Here is a 13,883-nt window from a genome sequence, read left to right as displayed (position 1 = left end):
CGATTGCATTCTTCTGAACTGTTTGCACGAGTGGAATTGTTTTTGGATCGGTGTTTTAATCATGTCGTTTTCGACGATTAGACATCTACGTTACATCAACATTATAATGGCCGAAATAAGCATTGTGATTTACGTAGTTTAGCCTGTAACGTTACACATAATGTGACGTGGTATACATTCCTCTTTGGTCAGCTCGTTGTAAATTAGCCTGTACACGTAGGATAAACCTCGGGTAAACAGTTCAGTCTGTTGTCAACTGACGTTATTCAGCAATTAACTTTGATATATCATTTAAAATGTAAACATGTATCATGCCATTTGCACGACCTGTGTTTGATTTTCGATTCATTTTTTATTTCAGGCTGAGTAATCTGATGAAGATCGACGGAGCGCTGAGGTAAATTTATCATACCCTTACAGTTATTGTTAACTTGTTCATAAAAATAATTTGGTGTCAGTTCTGTGATAGTGCATTTGAATCGGTCTTATCATACTGTCAGCACATGGAAATGCATAGTCATGTTCCTAATGCTAATTTTAAATGTGGTAACTTATTCCTGTTTGCCCCAGAAGATTCAAAAAGTTAGCAGCTTTTAAGGCTCATATGTTGAGGGATCACAAAAAGAGGGACAAACAGATGTCTGCTGAGCAATTAATAGGTAATGCGTACACTTTAGTCTGTGACATGGTGTCTGTCAGGAAAGATGTAGTGATTTGAGAAACTTCATTTTACACCTGAAGTCTCATATCAAAGGCCATTTAAGTGAAATAAAAGCTTTTCTTTTGCATCAACACGGACCTCACAAATATCCAGGTAGGCTATCACCGCAACTCCTCAGCAGATAGGCTTCATCATAATATACTACATTTGAACTTTTTAGTGCAGAGACCACATGGTGAGGAATGCAATGTGGCTGAAAACTCAAATGCACTGTGTGATTTGTTTATGTATTGTGGTGATGGTGAAAAGCAGTTGGATATTGCACTATTGGCAGATAATGCAAACAAATCACTTTTTTGAAGAATATGGCTCTGTTTTTATCTCAAATTGCAGGTAAAGCACATTCTCCCATCATCTGTAAATCAGTCGGTAATTCAGGGGCAGCAGGACAACCATGATATTAGCCAGTCTCATTTGCTACACAGGGTAAGTGAATAATTAAGTACACTTGGAATTTCTGAAAATGATGTATATTGTTTTGTTTAAATATTTTATTATTTAGTAATGTCATTTAGAACATTTTAAAATATATGTTTTTCAGGACATTAAATATAAAAATTTACACCGAAACCATTTTAATGTTTCAGATTTCAATTTTGAACAAAAAGTTTTTTTTTTTTTTTTATTGAATGTTGATCTTCCCCAGTTAACAATTGTTGACACCTAATAATACAGTTCAGTTGGCCTATTACTACTATTATTTATTTGTAATATTTATTTGTTTTTCAAAATAACTGTGAAAAATAACAATGCAGGTATGCTAAAAAATGAGAATATCAAGGGAAAGTCCATTTATTTCAATAATTTGTCTCAAAAAGTGAAATTTGTATGTTATATTAGTTCACTACACATGAAGTGAAATATTTCAAACCTTTATTTGTTTCCTTTATTTGAATTTTAATGATTATGGATTAAAGACAAAAAAAAAAAATCCAAACAAAACCCATAGATTTTCAATGGGGTTTAAGTCAGGCCAATCAAGTACAGTATTCCATGGCTATTAAACCAGGTACTGGTAGTTTTGGCTTTGTGGGCAGGTGCCAAATCCTGCTGGAAATTTAAATCATCTCCAAAAAGCTTGATTATGCGTCAAGCCACTCCTGAACCAAAAACAATGTCAGAAGCATCTGTGCTGGGCTAAGGAGAAAAAGCACTGATCTGTTGCCCAGTGGTCCCAAGTCCTGTTTTCAGATGAAAGCAAATTTTGCATTTGATTTGGAAATCAGGGTCCCAGAGTCTGGAGGAAGACTGGAGAGGCACAAAAGTCAAGCTGCTTAAAGTCCAGTGTGAAGTTTCCACAGTCAGTGATGGTTTGGGGAGCATGTCATCTGCTGGAGTGGTTCCATTGTCTTTTATCAAGTCCACAGTCAACGCAGCTGTCTACCAGGAAATTTTAGAGCACTTCATGCTTTTTGGAGATGATTTTATTTTCCAGCAGGATTTTGCACCTGCCAACAAAGCCAAAACTACCAGTACCTGGTTTAATAGTCATGGAATAACTGTACTTGATTGGCCGTACTTGATTGGCCTGACTTAAACCCCATTGAAAATCTATGGGGTATTGTCAAAAGGAAGATGAGGGAACAGAGACCCCGAAATGCAGACAAGCTGAAGGCTAAAATCAAAGCAACTTGGGCTACCATAACACCTCAATTGTGTCAAAGGCTGATCGTCTCCATGCCACGCACCTTGAACAAATAAAGGCTTGAAATATTTCACTTTGTGTGTAGTGAACTAATATAACATACAAGTTTCACTTTTTGAAACAAATTATTGAAATGAATGGACTTTCCCTCGATATTCTCATTTTTTGGCACATACCTATATTATGCATAACTTTCATTCGCATTATTCAGTAGGTTAAGCAACTGGGAGTACACAGAAGTATGTGATTTATATTTATAGCAGAATATGGTTAGCGTAGACAAAATAGAAACTTTTGATTGATCCATGTTTTTTCAGTAAAGTGCAAAGACTGTAGCATAAAATTTAAATTTTGGTGTAACTATATCCAAACAAATTCTTGAAAGACATCTCGTTAAGAGCGAGATATAAAAATAGGCATTAACACAATACTAATTTTTGTTTGTTGTCTGCCTTGTAGATGCTTTCTTGACATCAACCCAGAGCTTGGATCTAAAGCCAAGAAAGGGAAAGTTACTTCAAAGACGACTGGCCAAATTGTGCAAAAAAAGAACACTACTGTGAACCCACAAGTTTCCTCTCTTCTGAGAAAACTTACAGACTTTGAATGGAATTTTGTTTAGACACTTCCACTATCCACTGTAATTGGACTGAAAAGAGAAGTAAGGTTCCTGCATGGTTAATAATGCTGTTAACTGTTAATTGCAATACAGAAGCACAGCTAGCATTTCTACCAACATGTTTATATAATGCGTTTTTTCCTTCCTAACTTTATTTGTTTTTTTTTTGCACAATTTTAAAATAATTAAAAACCTTTCCATTCATTGGAAGTTAATTTGTGGACAGTACTTGGTAATGTACTGTTAACTGTTAAGTGAGTTTATTTCATACAGCTGACATTACAGCCAACATGTTTATATAAGGACATTTTCTGGCCTTTGCTTTTGAGAAATAAACATGTTAAATTCTGAGACTTTTGTTTTCATTTGAGACTACTGATATGGAGAAAAAAAGTTAAAAATGTTTTCTTATTTTAAGGAAAATTATATTCTGTGCAATAAATTCAATGCAATGTATAAGACAAATAACACATTACACAATATTGTAAAATTAAGTGGCATAACAGTATAATACAGTACTTAAGTCATGCTGGCAGAATGGAAATTGAAATGTAGTTTACAGTGGTGGTTCTGTAAAAAAAACAGAATGTGGCTGGCAACCTAGCTGCCAGTGCTGTACTGTAAATTTACAGGGAAACATTTTACAGTACACACTGTAAACAAAAATTAAATTACAGCATGATACTGTATCTCGCAACTACAGTACAATACTGTAAATGTAGTTTACAGTTGTAGTTCTGTAAAAAAACAGAATGTGGCTGGCAACCCAGCTGCCAGTATTTTACTGTAAATTTACAGGGAAAAGTTTTACAGTGTACTATTATTGTTCAATCGCTGAAGTGTTTTTTTTTTAATGCCTTTAAAATATATAGTTTTGTGAACACGGACGAAGAAACGCCAGCCACGAAGCTCATCCGTAAACCACATAAAACAGCTCATATGCGCTTAGCTCTTTAAAATGATAATCTGTTTACATTGTGTACAGTCGCTGGACTGTTTTTATTTAAATGCTTTTAAAAGAGGCTTAGTGATGTAGTTCGCAGACCGAGAGCTCGGAGCCTTGACTCTCATGTCAGTACAACAGAAAACACTGGCTGAAGGCAGCTCTCTCCGTTTTAAATAAAACTACTTGCAAACACCTGAGTTTAGCTCTTGCTGTGTTCTAAGGGGTTGACGGAATGAAATCGCTGGAACATTTAAATTTTAAAAGGCCGTATTTATTTTCATTTTCAGCTCCACACCTTCAGTGGATATGCCTTAAACGGGGCATTATTTTTCGTACGTGACCTGTGGTTAGAGGCATTGTTGCTTGTTAGTAAGACATATGGCATAATAAATTATGTTCTTGGGCATAATTTGCAAGCTAACATGCACTACAAGTCATATCTTATATTTAACCTAAATATAAATGATTTTAATCTGTATTTTTGTGCGTCCTCTATTAAATCACCCTTTATGAGTAGTGCGCATGCGCACAAATGCCTAAGGGAACTTTCTGAGTATGACGTAAGAGGGAACCTGTGCTAAATCAAACAGAAAATACAGCGAAATGACAGGGAACAAAAAATATTAAATGAGTGATTATATGTTCAATACAGTTGCATTTTTTTGAGAACTCTAATCAGTTAAATAGCATAAGTTATTAGTTGGTGAGGTCTTTAACAACAGCCGTACTTTGTTGAACTAACGTGGTTCAAACGATGAGACCATATGAAACAGTCTTTACTAGCTTATTCGTTTCCACAAAAATGCAGCACAAATAAGCAAGCATTTTAACGTTTTAAATACACTAATCTACTATTATTGTTCAATCGCTGAAGTGTTTTTTTTTTTTTTTTTATTTATTTTAATGCCTTTAAAATATGTAGTTTTGTGAACACGGACGAAGAAACGCCAGCCCCGAAGCTCATCCGTAAACCACATAAAACAGCTCATATGCGCTTAGCTCTTTAAAATGATAATCTGTTTACATTGTGTACAGTCGCTGGACTGTTTTTATTTAAATGCTTTTAAAAGAGGCTTAGTGATGTAGTTCGCAGACCGAGAGCTCGGAGCCTTGACTCTCATGTCAGTACAACAGAAAACACTGGCTGAAGGCAGCTCTCTCCGTTTTAAATAAAATTACTTGCAAACACCTGAGTTTAGCTCTTGCTGTGTTCTAAGGGGTTGACGGAATGAAATCGCTGGAACATTTACATTTTAAAAGGCCGTATTTATTTTCATTTTCCGCTCCACACCTTCAGTGGATATGCCTAAAACGGGGCATTATTTTTCGTACGTGACCTGTGGTTAGAGGCATTGTTGCTTGTTAGTAAGACATATGGCATAATAAATTATGTTCTTGGGCATAATTTGCAAGCTAACATGCACTACAAGTCATATCTTATATTTAACCTAAATATAAATGATTTTAATCTGTATTTTTGTGCGTCCTCTATTAAATCACCCTTTATGAGTAGTGCGCATGCGCACAAATGCCTAAGGGAACTTTTGGAGTATGACGTAAGAGGGAACCTGTGCTAAATCAAACAGAAAATACAGCGAAATGACAGGGAACAAAAAATATTAAATGAGTGATTATATGTTCAATACAGTTGCATTTGTTTGAGAACTCTAATCAGTTAAATAGCATAAGTTATTAGTTGGTGAGGTCTTTAACAACAGCCGTACTTTGTTGAACTAACGTGGTTCAAACGATGAGACCATATGAAACAGTCTTTACTAGCTTATTCGTTTCCACAAAAATGCAGCACAAATAAGCAAGCATTTTAACGTTTTAAATACACTAATCTACTATTATTGTTCAATCGCTGAAGTGTTTTTTTTATTATTTATTTATTTTAATGCCTTTAAAATATGTAGTTTTGTGAACACGGACGAAGAAACGCCAGGCCCGAAGCTCATCCGTAAACCACATAAAACAGCTCATATGCGCTTAGCTCTTTAAAATGATAATCTGTTTACATTGTGTACAGTCGCTGGACTGTTTTTATTTAAATGCTTTTAAAAGAGGCTTAGTGATGTAGTTCGCAGACCGAGAGCTCGGAGCCTTGACTCTCATGTCAGTACAACAGAAAACACTGGCTGAAGGCAGCTCTCTCCGTTTTAAATAAAACTACTTGCAAACACCTGAGTTTAGCTCTTGCTGTGTTCTAAGGGGTTGACGGAATGAAATCGCTGGAACATTTAAATTTTAAAAGGCCGTATTTATTTTCATTTTCAGCTCCACACCTTCAGTGGAGTGGAATGCCTTAAACGGGGCATTATTTTTCGTACGTGACCTGTGGTTAGAGGCATTGTTGCTTGTTAGTAAGACATATGGCATAATAAATTATGTTCTTGGGCATAATTTGCAAGCTAACATGCACTACAAGTCATATCTTATATTTAACCTAAATATAAATGATTCTAATCTGTATTTTTGTGCGTCCTCTATTAAATCACCCTTTATGAGTAGTGCGCATGCGCACAAATGCCTAAGGGAACTTTCGGAGTATGACGTAAGAGGGAACCTGTGCTAAATCAAACAGAAAATACAGCGAAATGACAGGGAACAAAAAATATTAAATGAGTGATTATATGTTCAATACAGTTGCATTTTTTTGAGAACTCTAATCAGTTAAATAGCATAAGTTATTAGTTGGTGAGGTCTTTAACAACAGCCGTACTTTGTTGAACTAACGTGGTTCAAACGATGAGACCATATGAAACAGTCTTTACTAGCTTATTCGTTTCCACAAAAATGCAGCACAAATAAGCAAGCATTTTAACGTTTTAAATACACTAATCTACTATTATTGTTCAATCGCTGAAGTGTTTTTTTTTTTAATGCCTTTAAAATATATAGTTTTGTGAACACGGACGAAGAAACGCCAGCCCCGAAGCTCATCCGTAAACCACATAAAACAGCTCATATGCGCTTAGCTCTTTAAAATGATAATCTGTTTACATTGTGTACAGTCCCTGGACTGTTTTTATTTAAATGCTTTTAAAAGAGGCTTAGTGATGTAGTTCGCAGACCGAGAGCTCGGAGCCTTGACTCTCATGTCAGTACAACAGAAAACACTGGCTGAAGGCAGCTCTCTCCGTTTTAAATAAAACTACTTGCAAACACCTGAGTTTAGCTCTTGCTGTGTTCTAAGGGGTTGACGGAATGAAATCGCTGGAACATTTAAATTTTAAAAGGCCGTATTTATTTTCATTTTCAGCTCCACACCTTCAGTGGAGTGGAATGCCTTAAACGGGGCATTATTTTTCGTACGTGACCTGTGGTTAGAGGCATTGTTGCTTGTTAGTAAGACATATGGCATAATAAATTATGTTCTTGGGCATAATTTGCAAGCTAACATGCACTACAAGTCATATCTTATATTTAACCTAAATATAAATGATTTTAATCTGTATTTTTGTGCATCCTCTATTGAATCACCCTTTATGAGTAGTGCGCATGCGCACAAATGCCTAAGGGAACTTTCGGAGTATGACGTAAGAGGGAACCTGTGCTAAATCAAACAGAAAATACAGCGAAATGACAGGGAACAAAAAATATTAAATGAGTGATTATATGTTCAATACAGTTGCATTTTTTTGAGAACTCTAATCAGTTAAATAGCATAAGTTATTAGTTGGTGAGGTCTTTAACAACAGCCGTACTTTGTTGAACTAACGTGGTTCAAACGATGAGACCATATGAAACAGTCTTTACTAGCTTATTCGTTTCCACAAAAATGCAGCACAAATAAGCAAGCATTTTAACGTTTTAAATACACTAATCTACTATTATTGTTCAATCGCTGAATTGTTTTTTTTTTTTTTTTTTAATGCCTTTAAAATATATAGTTTTGTGAACACGGACGAAGAAACGCCAGCCACGAAGCTCATCCGTAAACCACATAAAACAGCTCATATGCGCTTAGCTCTTTAAAATGATAATCTGTTTACATTGTGTACAGTCGCTGGACTGTTTTTATTTAAATGCTTTTAAAAGAGGCTTAGTGATGTAGTTCGCAGACCGAGAGCTCGGAGCCTTGACTCTCATGTCAGTACAACAGAAAACACTGGCTGAAGGCAGCTCTCTCCGTTTTAAATAAAACTACTTGCAAACACCTGAGTTTAGCTCTTGCTGTGTTCTAAGGGGTTGACGGAATGAAATCGCTGGAACATTTAAATTTTAAAAGGCCGTATTTATTTTCATTTTCAGCTCCACACCTTCAGTGGATATGCCTTAAACGGGGCATTATTTTTCGTACGTGACCTGTGGTTAGAGGCATTGTTGCTTGTTAGTAAGACATATGGCATAATAAATTATGTTCTTGGGCATAATTTGCAAGCTAACATGCTCTACAAGTCATATCTTATATTTAACCTAAATATAAATGATTTTAATCTGTATTTTTGTGCGTCCTCTATTAAATCACCCTTTATGAGTAGTGCGCATGCGCACAAATGCCTAAGGGAGCTTTCGGAGTATGACGTAAGAGGGAACCTGTGCTAAATCAAACAGAAAATACAGCGAAATGACAGGGAACAAAAAATATTAAATGAGTGATTATATGTTCAATACAGTTGCATTTTTTTTGAGAACTCTAATCAGTTAAATAGCATAAGTTATTAGTTGGTGAGGTCTTTAACAACAGCCGTACTTTGTTGAACTAACGTGGTTCAAACGATGAGACCATATGAAACAGTCTTTACTAGCTTATTCGTTTCCACAAAAATGCAGCACAAATAAGCAAGCATTTTAACGTTTTAAATACACTAATCTACTATTATTGTTCAATCGCTGAAGTGTTTTTTTTTTTAATGCTTTTAAAATATATAGTTTTGTGAACACGGACGAAGAAACGCCAGCCCCGAAGCTCATCCGTAAACCACATAAAACAGCTCATATGCGCTTAGCTCTTTAAAATGATAATCTGTTTACATTGTGTACAGTCCCTGGACTGTTTTTATTTAAATGCTTTTAAAAGTGGCTTAGTGATGTAGTTCGCAGACCGAGAGCTCGGAGCCTTGACTCTCATGTCAGTACAACAGAAAACACTGGCTGAAGGCAGCTCTCTCCGTTTTAAATAAAACTACTTGCAAACACCTGAGTTTAGCTCTTGCTGTGTTCTAAGGGGTTGACGGAATGAAATCGCTGGAACATTTAAATTTTAAAAGGCCGTATTTATTTTCATTTTCAGCTCCACACCTTCAGTGGAGTGGAATGCCTTAAACGGGGCATTATTTTTCGTACGTGACCTGTGGTTAGAGGCATTGTTGCTTGTTAGTAAGACATATGGCATAATAAATTATGTTCTTGGGCATAATTTGCAAGCTAACATGCACTACAAGTCATATCTTATATTTAACCTAAATATAAATGATTTTAATCTGTATTTTTGTGCGTCCTCTATTAAATCACCCTTTATGAGTAGTGCGCATGCGCACAAATGCCTAAGGGAACTTTCTGAGTATGACGTAAGAGGGAACCTGTGCTAAATCAAACAGAAAATACAGCGAAATGACAGGGAACAAAAAATATTAAATGAGTGATTATATGTTCAATACAGTTGCATTTTTTTGAGAACTCTAATCAGTTAAATAGCATAAGTTATTAGTTGGTGAGGTCTTTAACAACAGCCGTACTTTGTTGAACTAACGTGGTTCAAACGATGAGACCATATGAAACAGTCTTTACTAGCTTATTCGTTTCCACAAAAATGCAGCACAAATAAGCAAGCATTTTAACGTTTTAAATACACTAATCTACTATTATTGTTCAATCGCTGAAGTGTTTTTTTTTTTATTATTTATTTATTTTAATGCCTTTAAAATATGTAGTTTTGTGAACACGGACGAAGAAACGCCAGCCCCGAAGCTCATCCGTAAACCACATAAAACAGCTCATATGCGCTTAGCTCTTTAAAATGATAATCTGTTTACATTGTGTACAGTCGCTGGACTGTTTTTATTTAAATGCTTTTAAAAGAGGCTTAGTGATGTAGTTCGCAGACCGAGAGCTCGGAGCCTTGACTCTCATGTCAGTACAACAGAAAACACTGGCTGAAGGCAGCTCTCTCCGTTTTAAATAAAATTACTTGCAAACACCTGAGTTTAGCTCTTGCTGTGTTCTAAGGGGTTGACGGAATGAAATCGCTGGAACATTTACATTTTAAAAGGCCGTATTTATTTTCATTTTCCGCTCCACACCTTCAGTGGATATGCCTAAAACGGGGCATTATTTTTCGTACGTGACCTGTGGTTAGAGGCATTGTTGCTTGTTAGTAAGACATATGGCATAATAAATTATGTTCTTGGGCATAATTTGCAAGCTAACATGCACTACAAGTCATATCTTATATTTAACCTAAATATAAATGATTTTAATCTGTATTTTTGTGCGTCCTCTATTAAATCACCCTTTATGAGTAGTGCGCATGCGCACAAATGCCTAAGGGAACTTTTGGAGTATGACGTAAGAGGGAACCTGTGCTAAATCAAACAGAAAATACAGCGAAATGACAGGGAACAAAAAATATTAAATGAGTGATTATATGTTCAATACAGTTGCATTTGTTTGAGAACTCTAATCAGTTAAATAGCATAAGTTATTAGTTGGTGAGGTCTTTAACAACAGCCGTACTTTGTTGAACTAACGTGGTTCAAACGATGAGACCATATGAAACAGTCTTTACTAGCTTATTCGTTTCCACAAAAATGCAGCACAAATAAGCAAGCATTTTAACGTTTTAAATACACTAATCTACTATTATTGTTCAATCGCTGAAGTGTTTTTTTTATTATTTATTTATTTTAATGCCTTTAAAATATGTAGTTTTGTGAACACGGACGAAGAAACGCCAGGCCCGAAGCTCATCCGTAAACCACATAAAACAGCTCATATGCGCTTAGCTCTTTAAAATGATAATCTGTTTACATTGTGTACAGTCGCTGGACTGTTTTTATTTAAATGCTTTTAAAAGAGGCTTAGTGATGTAGTTCGCAGACCGAGAGCTCGGAGCCTTGACTCTCATGTCAGTACAACAGAAAACACTGGCTGAAGGCAGCTCTCTCCGTTTTAAATAAAACTACTTGCAAACACCTGAGTTTAGCTCTTGCTGTGTTCTAAGGGGTTGACGGAATGAAATCGCTGGAACATTTAAATTTTAAAAGGCCGTATTTATTTTCATTTTCAGCTCCACACCTTCAGTGGAGTGGAATGCCTTAAACGGGGCATTATTTTTCGTACGTGACCTGTGGTTAGAGGCATTGTTGCTTGTTAGTAAGACATATGGCATAATAAATTATGTTCTTGGGCATAATTTGCAAGCTAACATGCACTACAAGTCATATCTTATATTTAACCTAAATATAAATGATTCTAATCTGTATTTTTGTGCGTCCTCTATTAAATCACCCTTTATGAGTAGTGCGCATGCGCACAAATGCCTAAGGGAACTTTCGGAGTATGACGTAAGAGGGAACCTGTGCTAAATCAAACAGAAAATACAGCGAAATGACAGGGAACAAAAAATATTAAATGAGTGATTATATGTTCAATACAGTTGCATTTTTTTGAGAACTCTAATCAGTTAAATAGCATAAGTTATTAGTTGGTGAGGTCTTTAACAACAGCCGTACTTTGTTGAACTAACGTGGTTCAAACGATGAGACCATATGAAACAGTCTTTACTAGCTTATTCGTTTCCACAAAAATGCAGCACAAATAAGCAAGCATTTTAACGTTTTAAATACACTAATCTACTATTATTGTTCAATCGCTGAAGTGTTTTTTTTTTTAATGCCTTTAAAATATATAGTTTTGTGAACACGGACGAAGAAACGCCAGCCCCGAAGCTCATCCGTAAACCACATAAAACAGCTCATATGCGCTTAGCTCTTTAAAATGATAATCTGTTTACATTGTGTACAGTCCCTGGACTGTTTTTATTTAAATGCTTTTAAAAGAGGCTTAGTGATGTAGTTCGCAGACCGAGAGCTCGGAGCCTTGACTCTCATGTCAGTACAACAGAAAACACTGGCTGAAGGCAGCTCTCTCCGTTTTAAATAAAACTACTTGCAAACACCTGAGTTTAGCTCTTGCTGTGTTCTAAGGGGTTGACGGAATGAAATCGCTGGAACATTTAAATTTTAAAAGGCCGTATTTATTTTCATTTTCAGCTCCACACCTTCAGTGGAGTGGAATGCCTTAAACGGGGCATTATTTTTCGTACGTGACCTGTGGTTAGAGGCATTGTTGCTTGTTAGTAAGACATATGGCATAATAAATTATGTTCTTGGGCATAATTTGCAAGCTAACATGCACTACAAGTCATATCTTATATTTAACCTAAATATAAATGATTTTAATCTGTATTTTTGTGCATCCTCTATTGAATCACCCTTTATGAGTAGTGCGCATGCGCACAAATGCCTAAGGGAACTTTCGGAGTATGACGTAAGAGGGAACCTGTGCTAAATCAAACAGAAAATACAGCGAAATGACAGGGAACAAAAAATATTAAATGAGTGATTATATGTTCAATACAGTTGCATTTTTTTGAGAACTCTAATCAGTTAAATAGCATAAGTTATTAGTTGGTGAGGTCTTTAACAACAGCCGTACTTTGTTGAACTAACGTGGTTCAAACGATGAGACCATATGAAACAGTCTTTACTAGCTTATTCGTTTCCACAAAAATGCAGCACAAATAAGCAAGCATTTTAACGTTTTAAATACACTAATCTACTATTATTGTTCAATCGCTGAATTGTTTTTTTTTTTTTTTTTTAATGCCTTTAAAATATATAGTTTTGTGAACACGGACGAAGAAACGCCAGCCACGAAGCTCATCCGTAAACCACATAAAACAGCTCATATGCGCTTAGCTCTTTAAAATGATAATCTGTTTACATTGTGTACAGTCCCTGGACTGTTTTTATTTAAATGCTTTTAAAAGTGGCTTAGTGATGTAGTTCGCAGACCGAGAGCTCGGAGCCTTGACTCTCATGTCAGTACAACAGAAAACACTGGCTGAAGGCAGCTCTCTCCGTTTTAAATAAAACTACTTGCAAACACCTGAGTTTAGCTCTTGCTGTGTTCTAAGGGGTTGACGGAATGAAATCGCTGGAACATTTAAATTTTAAAAGGCCGTATTTATTTTCATTTTCAGCTCCACACCTTCAGTGGAGTGGAATGCCTTAAACGGGGCATTATTTTTCGTACGTGACCTGTGGTTAGAGGCATTGTTGCTTGTTAGTAAGACATATGGCATAATAAATTATGTTCTTGGGCATAATTTGCAAGCTAACATGCACTACAAGTCATATCTTATATTTAACCTAAATATAAATGATTTTAATCTGTATTTTTGTGCGTCCTCTATTAAATCACCCTTTATGAGTAGTGCGCATGCGCACAAATGCCTAAGGGAACTTTCGGAGTATGACGTAAGAGGGAACCTGTGCTAAATCAAACAGAAAATACAGCGAAATGACAGGGAACAAAAAATATTAAATGAGTGATTATATGTTCAATACAGTTGCATTTTTTTGAGAACTCTAATCAGTTAAATAGCATAAGTTATTAGTTGGTGAGGTCTTTAACAACAGCCGTACTTTGTTGAACTAACGTGGATCAAACGATGAGACCATATGAAACAGTCTTTACTAGCTTATTCGTTTCCACAAAAATGCAGCACAAATAAGCAAGCATTTTAACGTTTTAAATACACTAACCTACTATTATTGTTCAATCGCTGAATTTTTTTTTTTTTTTTTTTTTTTTTTAATGCCTTTAAAATATATAGTTTTGTGAACACGGACGAAGAAACGCCAGCCACGAAGCTCATCCGTAAACCACATAAAACAGCTCATATGCGCTTAGCTCTTTAAAATGATAATCTGTTTACATTGTG

This window comes from Garra rufa, unplaced genomic scaffold (genome assembly GCF_049309525.1).
Source record: "Garra rufa unplaced genomic scaffold, GarRuf1.0 hap1_unplaced_003, whole genome shotgun sequence".
In the NCBI taxonomy this organism is placed as follows: domain Eukaryota; kingdom Metazoa; phylum Chordata; class Actinopteri; order Cypriniformes; family Cyprinidae; genus Garra; species Garra rufa.
Note: the sequence above shows the minus strand (reverse complement) of the source record.